This window comes from Suncus etruscus, chromosome 1 (genome assembly GCF_024139225.1).
Source record: "Suncus etruscus isolate mSunEtr1 chromosome 1, mSunEtr1.pri.cur, whole genome shotgun sequence".
Lineage (NCBI taxonomy): Eukaryota > Metazoa > Chordata > Mammalia > Eulipotyphla > Soricidae > Suncus > Suncus etruscus.
In genome coordinates this window covers 31,836,005-31,853,239 of record NC_064848.1, presented here as the reverse complement: position 1 = coordinate 31,853,239, position 17,235 = coordinate 31,836,005, and positions in this window count along the sequence as shown.

The following is a 17,235-nucleotide window of genomic DNA, read 5'->3' as shown; positions in this document are numbered from 1 at the left end:
TATTTTTGCACACATAAGGTTTCCCAATTTAATGAGCCTATGCAAAAAAGGAACAATGCCACATATGGTGCATATGGGGGTAAAAATAACAAGCGAAACAATCCTTACAACTTGGTTCTAGAACACTAGAAAAACTAATCTATTAGAATTCCTTACTAAATAGATAAAAAAAATATGTGGGAAATTGTCACTACATAAGAAGATAGACAGTAAGAGTTATTCCTATTAATAAAATGCATGTGTCATTCCACTCATTTTTTGCATATATTGTTTCAAATAGAAGATCTTGTTTGATTCTTATATTGTTTCCTTTATACTTGAGGGTTTTTTCCCCCTTACCGTTTTAAAGAGTTGATCTCTCTCTTAGTTTATTGCCATTTGGATTACTTAATGTCTTAGTGCTGTGTTATGGCCTATTTTGTTTGGCACTCTTTTTGACTTTTGGAATTTTAGAGAAACCTCTTTCCCAAGGGTGGGGAAATTTTCTGCTGTTATCTTTCTCATTACTTCTACTTCCCATTTCTTATTTTTTTCCCCTTCTAAAATTCCTATAATTCAGAGATTATTTCTCTTGTTTTTGTTCATTAAGTACGTAGAGTTTTGTCTCTCATTTCTTTTTTGACTTCTTTATCACTGCTAGCTTGTAATTTGTTTTCAAGTTCATCTATGTGATTCTCCATTTGTGTAATTCTACTATATTGATTGCTAACATGGTTTTTAGTTTCTTCAGTTTTATTTGTATGGATCTCCCATCTTCTGAAAGAGTTATTCTCTGAGATGGTTAATTGTTGAACTATATATTTCTTAATTTTGCAGGCTAGTGACTCCTTGGTTTTCATTGCTAAACCATCAAGTGTTGAGTTTAGGTTCTCATCTATAAGGTTCAGTCATCTGGGTGGACTTGGAGATTTGCTGGATATCTCTCCATATCCCCCACAGTAGATGTCTTCTTTAACTTCCCCATTGCTCTTTGAATTTTGTGGTTTGGAGTGCTGGAGTATCAGGGTGTTGAAAAGTGATAGATCCAATCTACCAGGAAATCTATGATGCATATTGAAATGACTTTGGTTTGGAAAAGGAGGGCTGGCTGGCTCCAAAAGGGTAGGTGAACAGTGTTGGCACTGGAACCCAGAAGAAGACTGAGGGAAGAACAATTATGTTTTTTATGTTTTTGTTTGAAATGCTTTGGACATTATTCTAACACCACAGCCATCACCAGTGTACCCACCTACCTCTCCCAGTGAACCGAGTCTCCCTCTCATTCACCCAATTCAATTTTGTCTATCAGTAATGCCATTATGTTGCCTTGAATCTTTGTTGCTACATTTCTGTGTATCTTTAATACCCACATATGAGAGAGATCATTCAGTATCTGTCTCTTTCATTCTATTTATTTCACACAGCAAGCTCTCCTCTAGTTCATGTTGCTAAAAATTACATGGCTTTTATGTTTTGAGAAACATTGACTTTGTTGTATTTTGTTATAAAGTTATTGCACTTTCACCACCACCAAAATACCCAAGAACCTCCACCACTTACATATATTACTTCTTTCCTACCTTTACCTAGCCCACTTCCACTCTATTTGGCACTTTCAGTTCCATGATAAAAGACAAAGGTTTGTCTTTTAATTAAGTATTGACTATTTCCATATTTTGTATACCTATCTACTATATATCAGTGAGATTATCCACTTTAAGTTTTGTAAAAAAAATGATAGAAGTTATATGGGGTTAAAATAAATTTTGTTTCACTAAAAACAAATTCTGAGTTTCTGATTATCATGAGTCTTAGAGAGGAAGTAGTATGAAAGTCTCTAGAAAGTGTAATCTATAAACACCATTAGTTTTTTTTTATTTTATTTAATCTTTTGAACATATCTGGCAGTGCTTAGAACTTAGTACTAGCCTTTCAGATATCACTCTTGGTGGGACTTGAGTTTGGGGGTCAAATCAAGGCAAGTGTCCTACCAACTCACTATTTCTCAACTCCTTCATTTATCACTATTAATCTATTAGCTCTTACTTTTTCAGTTGCAATATTTTTTTTGGTTGTTGTTGTTTTAGGGCCACACCCAATGATGCTCAGGGGTTACTCCTGGCTATATGCTCAGAAATTACTCCTGGCTTGGGGGGCCAAAAGGGACACCTAGGATCAAACCAAAGTCTGTCAGGTGTGTTCAAGCAAATGTTATACCACTGCACGATCACTTTAGCCCTTCAGTCACAATATTTTCTTTTCTTTTTCTTTCTTTCTTTCTTTTTTTTTTTTTGGTTTTTGGGTCACACCCGGAAGTGCTCAGGGGTCACTCCTGGCTCTAGTCTCAGAAGTAGGTCCTGGCAGGCTCGTGGGACCACATGGGATGCCGAGACTCAAACCACTGTCCCTCTGCATTCAAGGCAAACACTCTACCTCCATGCTATCTCTCTTTAAAATGTTTTGAAGATTCATTTTAAAAAAAGTTCTACTCATTAACAAAGTTCTTAAAACATATTCTCAGTTCTATGCAGTATTGATAATTGATTTTGTTTCCAGACTGATGTGATTTAAAGGAAGATGAAAAACAGAGATGCTTAAAGAAATAAATTAGTTTGTGTGTGACCCAAGGTGGATACCAGGTATCCTAAGTGATACCATAATAACTTTTTTCAGAAATAGAGTAGAATTTCTCCTACTCAATAAAATATTTTGGCCAGGACAGAAAATGTTGATAAAAGGCAAAATAAAACTATATCATGAATGTTATGATACAATTATGAATACCATAATAATCTAAATATTCACTAAATAAAACAAATGTATATGATTATATTTATAAATATCTTAAAACTTTAATAGCAATGTGAAAAATCAGAAAATTATTAATAAAGATTATAGATCAGTTTTTTTCTATAGTGAGCATTATTACTATTCATGGTCACTGAAGTAATCCAGGAAAGCAATGGTAACTTTAAGTGAAACTGAGGAGCATTCTGTTTCTTCAATTAAAGAAAGTGGACTTTCAGAAGAGATAAGTATTTCCTTTTTTGAAAAGATGTCAGATAAATTTTGAAATCTCAGTTCTAGATTATCTAAATAAAGGTATTCTGAGATGGTTCTTTCAATTATACAACAAATGCCACCTCAAACACTGAGGAATGCATAAGGAAACATGTATTGAACTATCAAGAGATTTTCTTTTTAAAACAAATAAATTTGGGGCCAGAGATATAAACCAGTGGTTGACATTTTTTTTTTTTTTTTTGCGTGTAACCAACCAGGAGTCAACCTTGGGATCACCTTGGTACTCCCAGGAGTAATCTCTGAAAACAAAGCTAGGAAAAACCGCCGAGCACAACTGAGGAAGGCCAAAACCACTACCCTAGACTCAGTTAAAAAATTAAAGATTAGGATCAGTGGCGCAAGTGGTAGAGCATTTTGCCTTGCACATGCTAACCTAGGATGGACCGAGGTTAGTTCCCCTGGTGTCCCATATGGTCCCCCAAGCCAGAGTGATTTCTGAGACAATAGCCAGGAGTAATTCCTGAGCATCACTGGGTGTGAGCCAAAAAGCAAAAAAAAAAAAAAAAAAAAAAGATTAAATTTAATTTAATTAGATTAAAAATAGATTAAAGGCCTTCTTAATTTCAAGATAATAATCAGAATCATTTTTTTTTTGAGTATGGGCTGCACAGGGAAGTTTGTGGATTATTTCCTATTTTTCTAATGAACCTTGTCTTAAGGTCAGTGTCTGATCAACCATCCCAACAGAGATGTTAAATGGCAGTTCAATGCAAGGAGAATAGTTGTAGAAGTCAGTAACTTTATTACAGAGTTCACTGCCAAAAGAAAGGATTGGTCTGGTTTAGTTTACTTCCTTCCTTAGAAAAGCAAATGATCTGGAAGCCAGTGTTACGGCTCTGGGTTGGAGAGTCAGGATGCTTTCCATTGATTTTGCAGCTGGGAAACTCCCAAGGATGGGCTCTGGGCCACTGATATAAACTATTATACTTAAACTTAACTGACTTACTTACCTTACTAAGTAATAATTCTCTCTGGAGAAGAAAAGTAAAATTAATTCTGCTTGCTAAATTATTTCAACTTATACCAGAGAAATTAAGAAATTTGATTTTTGAACATTTTCATCAGAACTTGAACCTCACGGGTAATGTAACCAGAAAACAACATTTCTGTACAGTGGAAATGTGCTTGGCAGATCCTCTCTGTACAAAGTTCAACTTTAGGGCAAAGAAAAGAAATACTCATTATGTAACCTGGTCAAATTATTAGTTACTGAGATTTCTTGCGTTTGCCTTTATCTGTTATATGAAGTAGATATTCAAAGTTTGATCCTTCCAGAACTGTTTCAATCACATCAGTTTCTTTCTAAAATTTTTTAATCCTGGACTAATTCCTATTTCTAAGATATTAAATTCAAACTGATATCAGGGTAGACAGTGATTTGTCTATTCTTACATTTCAGAAGACTTAAGAAAAAATACACAAAACAAGTGATACAAATATGGAGGAGTTTTCCCTAATTTTTAGGTAGGAAGGGGAAAACTGGCAATGCTCAGAGGTTAATCCTGGCTCTGTACTCAGGAATTAATCCTGGAAGTGCTTGAGGGATGATTTGAGGTGCCAAGAATTCAACTTGGGTCAACCACTTGCAAGGCAAATGCTCTACCTGCTGGATTATCATTCAATGAGTTTTTATAATTTTTTGGTAAAAGTAGACAAAGATACATAAACTCCAAGTTTGGTGTTGAAGACAGATATGGAGATTCTCTTATTCTGTGACTCTATCTCTACATAATTTAACTTTTATAAATCTCAAAACATTCTTTTGGTCTTTCAACAGCACAGCACAGAGTATCATGTATGAGCTGATATGGTTTTGAAGACTTTTGAATCACATAATGAAAAATATGCAAATTCTTTATGAATTTATATTTTTCAACTTTAGATTAAAATTTCGATTTTTAACACAAAAACAGAGAAGAATGAGAATGGTAGGAACAGCCATCTAATAGATTTTCAACATATAAAATAAATTTACTCTTATTTCATTGTGTCATATCTGGATTTTATCCTGCAATGTTAAATGCTATTTTATGAAACAGAATCTACTTAAATTAATAGCATAAACTAGTATTAATATTTAAATTATTATAATATAGAATAAAGAATAAATTTTAAATCTATTGATCACATATTTTAAGATTCTTTTGTACGTATGTATGAAATAATTACTTAAATACAAGTGTTTAGAAACAGACTTAGGTTAGATCCCAGTAAGGCCATTACCATGGGTTTTTCAGCTGTTTTCCTTATAACACCTTACAAAAATTAGTAACTTTGAGAAACTTGGAGTTTTCAGGAATAGAGAGAGAAGAGAGAGAATTGAGACTGGAGATGTGGAGGACAACAAAATAAGACACTGGCATGAAAGGGCCAGTAATATAGCACTGATCACTTTTGCTTCCCCTATCCTAAATGGTTTTTTCTGAAACTGACTGGATGAACAAATAAACCCCAGGCACATTGGTAGTAGATAAAGTCAAAATTTTATACTGCACAGAATTTAATAAGAAATACATAAGTCCCTAAGTTAAAGAGGACAGACAGATCAAAGACAGACATCCTGAGTTAGGAGATTTGGGACATCATGAGAGTAAAAGGAAGACTTCACAAGGTAAGCAGGGAAAAACTTAACATTTTCTCTGAGAGTGTAGAATTGAGTGTATATGACAAGTGAGGACATGTTCACTTTGGGAACAACATATAGATAATACTCTTCTAGTCATAAAATTAGGAGTAGCTATTGCATCATTCATTAAGAAAAGAGCAAATAACAGTCAAGGACAATATACTGTTTTCAGCTCTAAGGTCTTCCTTGCTCTTGCATTAAAACAATCTATTTTATTATATGAAGTAGTATATAGTACTATAAGAATTACTATTTTATTATAAGGATCATTCTAGTAAGTCAGACTTCCTGAGCTCTCATTGATATTAATTCTCTACACCAAGATGACATTTTCTGCCATATGCAGAATACCTTTCCTGACCCTATATGAGAGACTGTTCTCATATTACTTTTGGTAAAGTGTGGATAAGTACTGCAGAACGGTGCATGGGAGAGACAGAATAAACTCTATCTACTTCATAAGTTTTTCTGGGAATATAGGTAATTTCAGGAGAGGTGGTGGAATATTCATCAATGAGATTTGAATATGTGGTAGCATAGAAGGTGACTCAATCTGTGGTTTCTGTCAAGACTGAGTTTCTAAATGTCCATGAACTGGAAAACTGCTGGGGCATCATTGGCGGTATGTCAAAGGAAACTTCTATTTGATTTTTGCTTTTGTCCCATCACTTTCTACGTTTAGAGTGATATATTTAGAGCATGTAAAAATTAAGGATGTAGTAAATGTAGAACAAATAGATAATGGTTATAGGCAAGGGACAGTCAGAAGCAAGTTTATTATTCTGCATAGTGAAGCACATATACTTTTGCAGCCAAAGGTTGCTATGGGTCTGTTGGTTGATGGTGGGATACAGAGATGGGAAACTTCTCTAAAAGGCTTCTAAAAGAAAATGTCCTATTAGTTTCTCTGATGACTATAGCATCTTTGCTAAAAGCTTGAGATAATTAAAATATTTTATATTGGGGCCGGAGAGATAGCATGGAGGTAAGGCGTTTGCCTTTCATGCAAGAGGTCATCGGTTCGAATCCCGGCGCCCCATATGGTCCCCTGTGCCTGCCAGGAGCAATTTCTGAGCCTGGAGCCAGGAATAACCCCTGAGCACTGCCAGGTGTGACCCAAAAACCAAAAAAAAAAAAAATTATATAGCATATAATGAAAACAAATTACATAAAGACTGTGCATTGAACTGGAATTTATATAATTTTTCTCAGAATGAAAAATGTGTGGAAAATTTTCTCAAAAGCTATGGTAGTTTGTCCCATTGGAGACTATGCTCCAGGAATAGTTTCCATCTTCTAGTCAGCTCAGGTTGATATGGAGAATATATTCTATTGGGTGGTTTAGCAACAAATGTTTATTTATCTAATTGTAAAAACTGGAAGTCAAAGATAAAAGTGCAAGATACTCTGACCCTGGATTTTTCCTGAATTTGTGTAGGAGATGGCTGCTTTCTTACTATATTTTCACCTACAAGGCTGGTGGTCGATGAAAGGAGGTTCTCTCTAAGCACTCTGTACTTCTGACATAATTAATTCTCCAAAAGCCTCATCTTTAAAAAATTACCATATATATATCTTCTTGCTCATCCAGCACTACAGATGAGATTAACCACCCAGCTGACATCCCCTAGATTTTTATTAATTTGGAAGCAGATTTCTTCCTTCACAGATGACACTTCTTTAATTATCACACTTCACAGCTCACACATACAATTTTTGTCACAAAAAATAGAAAGTAGGTAGAAAAAAATAACACACAGTTTAATTGCTCAGAGACATCCTAGTTGGGCTAACTAAAATGATTTACCCCAGCTTGAACACAGCAATTACAATGAGTAAGATGTGTAGAAGCCCATTAAGCTCAATGTGTAAAAATAACACAGAATGCTCTACCATTATCTATCAGTTATATAACTCTAAGTGGATTTAGTGACACCATGTTAAGAATATTTAATGATATTAAAGGAATGTGAAATAGATAGCAAAGCTCAAGAATGCTTCTAAAAGAAAATGTGAGTGAAAATGAAATATTTATATTCAGAAGTGACAAAATTATTTGTGTGAATAATTTCTCTTAATTTTGGGGATGTCTTAGTATCCTGGTCATCATTACTTTGAGTTGTAGAGACTTCCTAATTGAATGTAGTTCCATTTGATTATCTTTACTTCCATTTATTTGTTTAGTGGTATTTTATTTTTAAAGATTCCTTTAGATTCAATATCATAAAGTTCCTCCTATATTTTTCTATGTGTACTTTATGGTTTTAGTTCTGTTACGAAGGTCTTTAATCTATTTTTATTTGACTTGTGTACATGTTTTTATGTCTTAGAATATTCAATTTTATTCTACTAATCTGAGGGTCTGTATTTATTCAAAAACCATACTGTTTTCTTTACTATTAGTTTGTAGTAGTAGTCACCCTATACCCAGGTGATAAGGGGTTAAAATCTGATATATTTAAAACCTTTATAAATCTTAATAAAAACAATTGAATTCTATCATAAGATAGGGTAAAAATAAAATTTCCTCAAGAAGGAATACAAATGGTCAAAAGTCACAGAATAAATCCACATCATAATTCATCAGGAAGATTCAAATCAGCACAACAATTTAATAACGTCTTACATTACAGAGTCACACACATAAAAATCAAGCAAACAAACAATAAAAAACCAAGAACAACGAGTACTCAGGAGGATTCAGGAAGAAAGAGACTAATTCACTGCTGGTGGGAATGTAGAATTGACCAGTTTTTTTGGAAAACAATATACACTTTCCTCAAAATAAAAACTCTAGATGTTGAATTTCCATGCAACCAAATAATATTGCTCCTGGTAGTATACCTGAGGAATCCAAAAGCACCTGCCCTCTTATGTTCATTGTAGCACTATTTACAATACCTACAATCTGGAAATAACCCAAATGCCTGAAAACATATGATTGGATAAAAAATGTGGTACATTTACACATTGGAATATTATGTAAATATTAGTAAAATGAAACATTGAAATTCAGTTATATGTTATATGGAGAGAATCATACTAAGTCAAAGAATCAGAGAAATAAGGACAGACATAGTATGATTGCCCTCACCTGTGGAATATAAAATAACAATAGAATGAGAATGATACCCCAAAACAATGGGAATTATGAGAGTTCATAATTAGGACATAGAAGGTATCACTATGACAAAAAATGTTGGAAATGATCACTCTAGACAAGACCTGCAAACTGAAAGGAAGTAAAGGGATCTCTATTATACACATTCTGCAAACTACAGTACTGCAAAACATGGCGTTTAGAAAGAAAAAAATAAGAGAGCAAGAATAAACTAAGAAAGTGTCTTTCATAGAAGTAAATTGGGGTATGGTGGAGAAATGTAGTGGGGGAAATTGGTGGCAAAAAAATGAATAATAGTAAAAGAATGGTTATTTATTTTTGAACATTGTAGGGTTGAATCTAAATTATCAACAACTTTATAATTATCTCACAATGATTCGATAAAAATATATTACAAAATATATTATAAAATATGTTACAATAAATAATATAATACAATATATTTCAATAAAAAAGAAATAGAAATTAAGATATGGGTGATGTTATAAAAACACAATAGAAGTATGAGCAGCAGAATGATATCAAATAAGGAAAAGATCAAAGAAGAGATGCAGAAAATCCTATAAAGCAATAGAATATAGAAGAACAAGGAGAGTTTGAGCAGCTCCCAAAAGCTGAACACACATTCTTCTCTAATGAATATGGAACAGTCTGTAAGATAGACCAAATTTTATGGCATAAAACACACCTTCATAAAATCAAGAGGATAGAAATTATATCAACTATCTTCTTAGACATGATACTTTAAAAATAGAAGTAAAATGGAATAACCCCTGAGCTTTTGGGGTGTGACCCAAAATAAAACAAAAAATTAGAAGTAAATTAAAAGCATAAATGGAAAAATAACTTTAATACCTGGACATTAAACAGTTTTTTTTCCTGAACAATATGTCAGAGAAGAAAATAGAAAGGAAACCTAAAGATTCCTAGAAACAAATGAGAATGAAGGCACAATTTGTGAGAATTTGTGAGACACAGCAAAAGCAGCGCTAAAATAAAGCATATAGGTTTACAAGAATTTATCTAAAAGAAAGAAAATGCCTATATAAATAATTTAATGACAGAACTTTAGAAATTGGAAATTAACAAAATGAGCCGAAAGGAGCAGGAGGAGGAAGTAATAAAACTTAGAGCAAAATTTAATGATCAGAAGACCCCCTCCCAAAATATCCAAAATATCAATGAAATCAATAGTTGGTTCTTTAAATAATAAATGAGAGTGATGACCCATTAGGTAGATTTTTAAGGAAAAAGATTAATGTAATAAATCATAAATGATAGGGAGTGTCATTAGAGATACCAGACATTCAAAGGAAAATTAGAAATTATTTGAAAATATATATGTCACAAAATGAGAGAACTTGGGAAAAATGGATAAATTCTTGGACTCCTATAAAACCTCCAGGGTTGAACCAAGGTGATGTGGAATAGTGAATAGACCAAAAACTACCAAGGAAATTGAAATAATAATCAAAAGGCTCCCCCAAAACAAAATCTCAGGCTCAAATTGTTTCACTAGTGAATTTTTAAAGAGGACCTACAGCCAATATTTTTCAGGCTCCTCCAGAAAATTGAAGAAATAGAAATACTCCCAAAGAGTTTCTATGAAGCTAACTAACATCACCCTGATACCAAAAGCATGTATAAATAAAAGGCAGAGATACCACAAATAAAAAAGGATTACAAACTAATATCTCTCATAACAAGGATGTAAAGATCCCCTCAAATTCAAGAAAAAATAAAGAATCTGACAGCTCACTCAGCAAGATCATCCACCACGACCAAGTAGGATTACTTTCAGAGAAGAAAGGCAGTTCAATGCATGCGTTTCAATCAATATAATACACTGTAAATAAATCCACATGTCTTAATCCCATAGGAAGGAGGAAGTGGGTCTTTTCATTTTGTTTTTGTTCATCACAGCACTGCTCATAATAGCCAGAATCTGGAAACAACACAAATACTTAACACAAATTAGTGGCTAACAATACTGTGGTATAACTGCACAATGGAATACTATACATAAGCTGTTAGGTAAATGAAGTCATTAAGTTTGTTTATACATAAATAAATATGGATAAACATAAGACTGTTGAATGAAATGAGTCAGAAGAAGAGGGATAGAGATAAGGGTCAAGAAAACTCACAGAAGCAAGGGTCAAGAAAACCTGTCCATGCTATGAAGCTTTCCACAAATAGTAGATGAGTGCAGTTGGGGTAAAGAAGGGACCACTATAACAATGATAGTTGAAAATGTTCACTCTGGACAAGAATTGGGTGCTTAAAGAGATAAAAATGATAGGCATGATACCCCTCAGTAACAAAAATAAAAACCACAGTGTCCAAAAGGGGGGTTGGGAAGTGTGTGTGTGTGTGTGTGTGTGTGTGTTCGTGTATATGTGTGACTGTCTGTAAGAGAGGAAGAAAGTGAGAGAGAGAGAGAGAGAGAGAAAGAGAGAGAGAGAGAGAGAGAGAGAGAGAGAGAGAGAGAGAGAGAGAGAGAAGCAAAAGAAATGTCTGCCCCATAGGTTGGTGGAGAGAACATAAAAAGGAAACGAGGGGATTTCATGGTGGAAAATGTGCACTGGTAAAGGGTTTTTGTACATTGCATAATTGTAATGATCTATGAATAACTTAGTATCTGTGGAGATAAAAACAACGGTATTATGAACAACCTAGTATCCATAGTGTTTAAAGTAATTAATAAAAATAAGTGAAAAAAAAAAAGCTCATCAGAGAATTGTGCGATAGGGTCAAGAGTAATAATATATGAATTGTTAGAGTCCCAAAAGCAACTTGATAAAAAAATCACTAGTCAAAGAAATAATAGCTAATAATTTCCCAGTTGAAGATTGAAGGCTCCTAGAAACAAAGGGCTGAAAGTATCCCAGCAAAAACTGACCCAAATAAAAAAAAACTCCAAAACACATTATAATCAGAATGACAAAATCCAAAGATAGAGATAGAATATTAAAAACAGCAAGATCAAAGAAGGAGCATGCAAACAAGGAAACATTCAATTCCATTGGATTTTAGACTCTACAACTCAGAAGATAAATTGTATTTATGTTATAATATATATTAATAATATATTTTATTATATAATAGAATAACATTTATAAAAATTAAATGAAATGAACACTTCACAAAAGATTCTATTCTATATATTATTATTCAGGTTATGTTTTCTCTTTTTTGGACACACCCAGGGGTTGCTCCTGGCTATGTGCTCAGAAATCGCTCCTGACTCAGGAACCCTACGGGACCCTGGGGGATGGAACCAAGGTCCATCCTAGATCAACCACGTGCAAGGCAAAAGCCTTACCGCTGTACTATCGCTCTGGCCCCTCAGACTATTATTATTATTCAGACCTTTATAAATGATACAGAGCTTCATGGACAAGCAAAAGCTTAGGGAATTCATATCCTTAAAACCAGTTTTGCAAGAAGCATTAAAGAAGCTTTTTAAAAAGATAAAATTTCTCAGCATTATTCCATTGAGTATAAAATTCACTCACGATGCTTATTGTTGCCTTTTAGAAGATTAAAAAGATATGTTCATCCTAGCTTGCTTAAGGATTTTATACTTTTTCAATAATGAATCAGTGAATGCTTTTTTTTGTCTATCTAGGTGGGTGGAAGTGCATTCTAATATTAAGTGTGCTATTGAAATGATATATGAATAAAAGTATAATTCATAATATTATAAATCCAGGTACCTTAAGAAAATATGATTAAAATCATATCAGGGGTTATAATTTTAATATATGAACTTGGGGAAAACATAAACCTCCCTTTTATTTTATATCATCTTTGTCTCCTCCTCTTATTCATTCTCTATAATGTCCAATTGAACACACTCAACGTTCTACCAATTTTTTAAATCTGATTCTTTGCTTAACTTGTTCTTTACTTTTATTTTCATTGTCTGAAGTCTATTAGAAAATCTTTTATGTGCTAATCATAACACTCCCCTTCTTTTGTGATGGATTTGGGAGTGAGATATAAATTAAATGGTCCCTTTTATTGTTGGTAAAGTTAATTAAAGAAAGACTGAAAGGATTCTTGCTGCATGATCCTTGCATGAAACTGAGCAGGAGCATATTCATTTTCTGCTCTCAAACTCACATTTTAATGAATGAGGAAAAAGGGGAAGTGTGTGCCTATAGTTGAGGTTCCTTCCCACAGAAATGTGAGGAAAGAAGAATAAATATTCTCCTTTCCCTTTATAAGTGTAATAATTTATCTACTTAACAATTTCTCCTCTTGCTTAGAATCTCCCCAAATATTGGAGCAATGTATGATTATTCACGCTTTCCTATTCTTCAAATGTGAACACAGTAACTGACCAATGATAAGCTCCCAATGCCTTAGACAACAAGAATGTTTAAGTGAAAAGACCCATGGAAGGAAAAGATTTGCTAGCCTATCCCAGATTAGCTCCAAAAAGAGATATAAAATTTTAATGAAGAGTAAGCCAAGCCATCATGGGAATAATAGAAGACATTTCTGTTTTTGTAGGTAATTGCTCCTTATTGGAAAAGGTAGCAATGGTATTTATCACTAGCAATTGTCTGGTGTTCTGTCACCATTTTCTTCTCCATAATATATTAGTAGAAGTGGAGTGCTTGAAATTGAACATGGGAATCAAGGACCGACATCTTTTGAAGCCTTATATACCTTATAGCTCTGAGTTTAATATCAATGTCTTTAATCCATTTTGATTTGATCTTTGTTCATAATCATAATAATGAGTTATGACATAACTCATAATAATGAGTTCATATATTTGCTTTTGGCTGACTAATTGTCTCAACATCACTTGCTCAAGAGGCTTTCCTTGATCTATATCGAATTGTTTCTTGACCCTTTGTCAAAGACTAATTGATTGTATGTCTGAGAGTCATTCTCTGAATACTCAAGTCTATTCCATTGATCTGAAGGTTTGTATTTATTCCAATACCATGACGTTTTAATTACTATTGCTTTGTAATACAATTTAAAGTTGGGGAAATTGATGCCTTCCATCTTCTTTAAACTAAAGGTTGCTTTAACTATCCATAGGCTTTTATTGTTCCAAATGAATTTCAGGAATGTTTGATTCATGTCTTTAAAGAATGTCTTGAATATTTTAAGAGGGATTGCATTAAATCTGTAAAATGCTTTGAGGAGTATTGCCATTTTTATATTAACCTTCCCAATCCATGAAAAGAGTATATGTTTCCATTTCTTGTGTCCTCTTTTATTTATTGTTTTGTAGGTTTTTGTTTGTTTGTTTGTTTAGATCCTTCACCTTTTTACTTCAGTTCATTTCAAGGTATTGAGTTTCTGTGGAAGTAATGTGAATAAGATTATTTTTATTGTCTATTTCTTCGCTATCATATGTGTATAAGAAATCCATTAATGTTTCCATCTTAATTTTGTAGCCTGCCACTTTGCTATATATATCTATTGTTTCTAGAAGCTTTTTGGTCTACTTTATTGTTTTATAAAATAGCATCATGTCATGTGGAAACAGTAAGAGTTTGACCTTTTCATTTCTATCTATTGCCCTTTATATATTTTTCTTGCCTAACTGAGGTGGCAAGTGCTTCCACATGTTGAATAGAATAGGCTAGAGGGGCAGCTTTGTCTTGGGTCTGATTCTAGTTGAAGGGCTTTAATCTCATCTCCATTCAATATAATATTTGCCATGGGCTTGTGGTAATTGGTCTTGACTATATTGAAAGAAAGTTCTTTCTACTCCCATCTTGTTGAGTTTTTATCATGAATGGGTGTTGGACCTTTTTTGCATCTATTGACATTGTCATGTGTTTTTTACTTTTCCTTTTGTTGATATGGTGTATTACATTGGTTTATTTGCATATGTTAGCTATTTTTTCATCTCTGGAATGAAACTTACTTGGTCATGGTATATGAACTTGATAATGTTAGATCCTGTTTGCTAAGATTTTGTTGAGGATCTATGCATCTGCATTCATCAGGGATATTGATCTCTAGATATATCTTTGGCATCTCTTTCTATTTTTGGTATCAGAGTTATATTATCTTCAATTTCCTGGAAGAGCCTGTTAAGGATTGGTAGTAGGTCCTCTCTAAAATTTTAAATTCATCTGGGCATGGGATTTTGTTTTGGGGATGATTTTTGATTAGCATTTAATTTCTTAATAGAGATTCAAATATGCTAGATCATCTTGATTCAACCTTGGGAGGTTATAAGAATCCAAGAATTTAACCAGTGACATAGAGTTTCTCAAAGTAGACTCTAATTAACCTTTAAATTTATGTAGTTTTTCTAACAGACTCCCCATTTTTATTTCTAATTAGGTTTACTAAGTGTTTCTCTCTCTCTTTCTTTGTGAGTTTTGCTAGTGGTTTGTCGATGTTATTTATTTTTTTAAAAAGTTATTTCTTGCTTTCATTGATCTTTTGGATTTATTTTTATTTACAATTTTTATTTCTATTTTAACTTTACTATGTTCATCCATCTTGCTACTTGTTTTTATTTACTCAATCATGTTCCAATTTTATAAACTGCCATTAAGTTTTTTATGTAGGTCCCTTCTTCCTTCCTGCTGAGCTATAAATTTTCTTGTTAGTACTGCTTTTTCTGTGTCCCACAAATTTTGATAATTTGTGTCCTTTTCCTCATTTGTTTCCAGGAATATTTTGTTTTCCTCTTTGATTTCATCACAGTGAGGGGCTTAATTTCCAGATTTTAAAGTTTTTCCTTGTGTCTGTTTGTAATTTACTTTTAATTTTAGTGCATCATGATGTGATAAAGTATTCCAAAAAATTTCTATTCTCTTGACTTTATGAATTTATGTTTTAATGGTCAGATTTGGTCTATCCTGGAGATTGATGCATGTGCTTTAAAAAATAATGCATATCCAGCTTTCTTGGGATGGAGAGCCCTTGTATATATCTGCTAACCCACTCTCATTTCTTCCTTCAAAGCAATTATATTCTTGTTAGGTTACAGCCAGATTGACCCATCAAGGGATGACAGAGTGGTGTTGAGGTCTCCCACAATTATTGTGTTGCTATTGATGTCTTCCTTCAAGTCTATCATAATTGTTTAGATATTTTGCTGGTCCCTTATTGGGTGCATACATGTTTATGAATATGATTTATTCCTGGTTAAAATTTCCCTTGAGTTTTAAGAAATGTTTATCTTTGTCCCTTATAACCTTTTATATCTAAATTCTGTGTTGTTTGCTATTAGTATGGCTACCCCAGCTTTTTTAATGAGTTGTTTGCTTGGATGATTGTTCTCCAACTTTTTACTTTGAGTCTATGTTATCAATATTCAGATGTCTTTCTTGTAGGCAGCAAACTATTGGATTTAGCTTTTTGACCCATTTTTGGTGCACATAGTCTATCGATATTGAGAGAAATAATTTTTATGGGAGTTACTGTCACTTTCTGTAGGAACTTGGTATGTCTATTGGTCTGTCTTGTTCTAAAGTAGAGATTTCAGTTGTCTTTCTTTTCTTTTTATTTGGTGGTGGGGGCACATCCAGAGGTGCTCAGGTATTACTACTGGCTCTCACCCAGAGACTGCTTCTGGCTCAGGGTATCATATGGGATGCCAGGGATCAAACCCATGTCTGTCCTGGGTCAGCTGCATGCAAGCAAAAACCTTACCACTATGCTACCACTCCAGCCCCTTAGTTTGTCTATAAGTCTAGTTTTGAATCTGTAAAGTTTCTGAGCTGTTGTTTATCCATGAAGCTCTGTACCTTTCCTTCAAACCCATTTCACTGAGTTTTGTTACTACATTCCACCACAGTCATTGGGCCTTGAGGTTGCTTGAGGGTTTGCAGTAAATCTTAAAAATGCTCCTTTGATTTAATTTTTCTTTTTGATCTTGCTGCTTTTAATATTACATCCCTATCTATGGGCTTTGTCACTGACGAGAATGTGTTCTGGGGTTCTTTTTTTTTTGGATCTCTTTTGGCTAGAACCCTTTAGACATGCAGGATTTGGTTGCATGCAATCTTTAGTGCTGGGAGTTTCTCTGCAATGGTGTCCTTGACTGTTTATTCTTCATAGGGGTTTTCTTCTCAGGTCTCTGGGACTCCAATAATTATTATGTTGTTTCTGTTGAGTTTATCAAAGACTTCTATTTTATTTGTTCACATTCTCTGAGGATTTTATTCATTGCCTGATAATTTGTTTTAAGGCTCTTTTCCCACCTCTTCTATTGTATGGAATTATGTATCTCAACTTCCAGCTCAATGATTCTCTCCTCACCTGCTGTTACTCTGTTGGAGTGGCTTTCCAGTGAGGTTTTCAAACCCACATTTTTCAGTCCTGTTATTTCAGTTTGAAGTTCTATAATTTCTTCTGTCACATCCTCTTGATTCTTATTTGTGCTTATTTCAGTTCATTTCATACACTCTTTGAGTTCTATTAACATCCT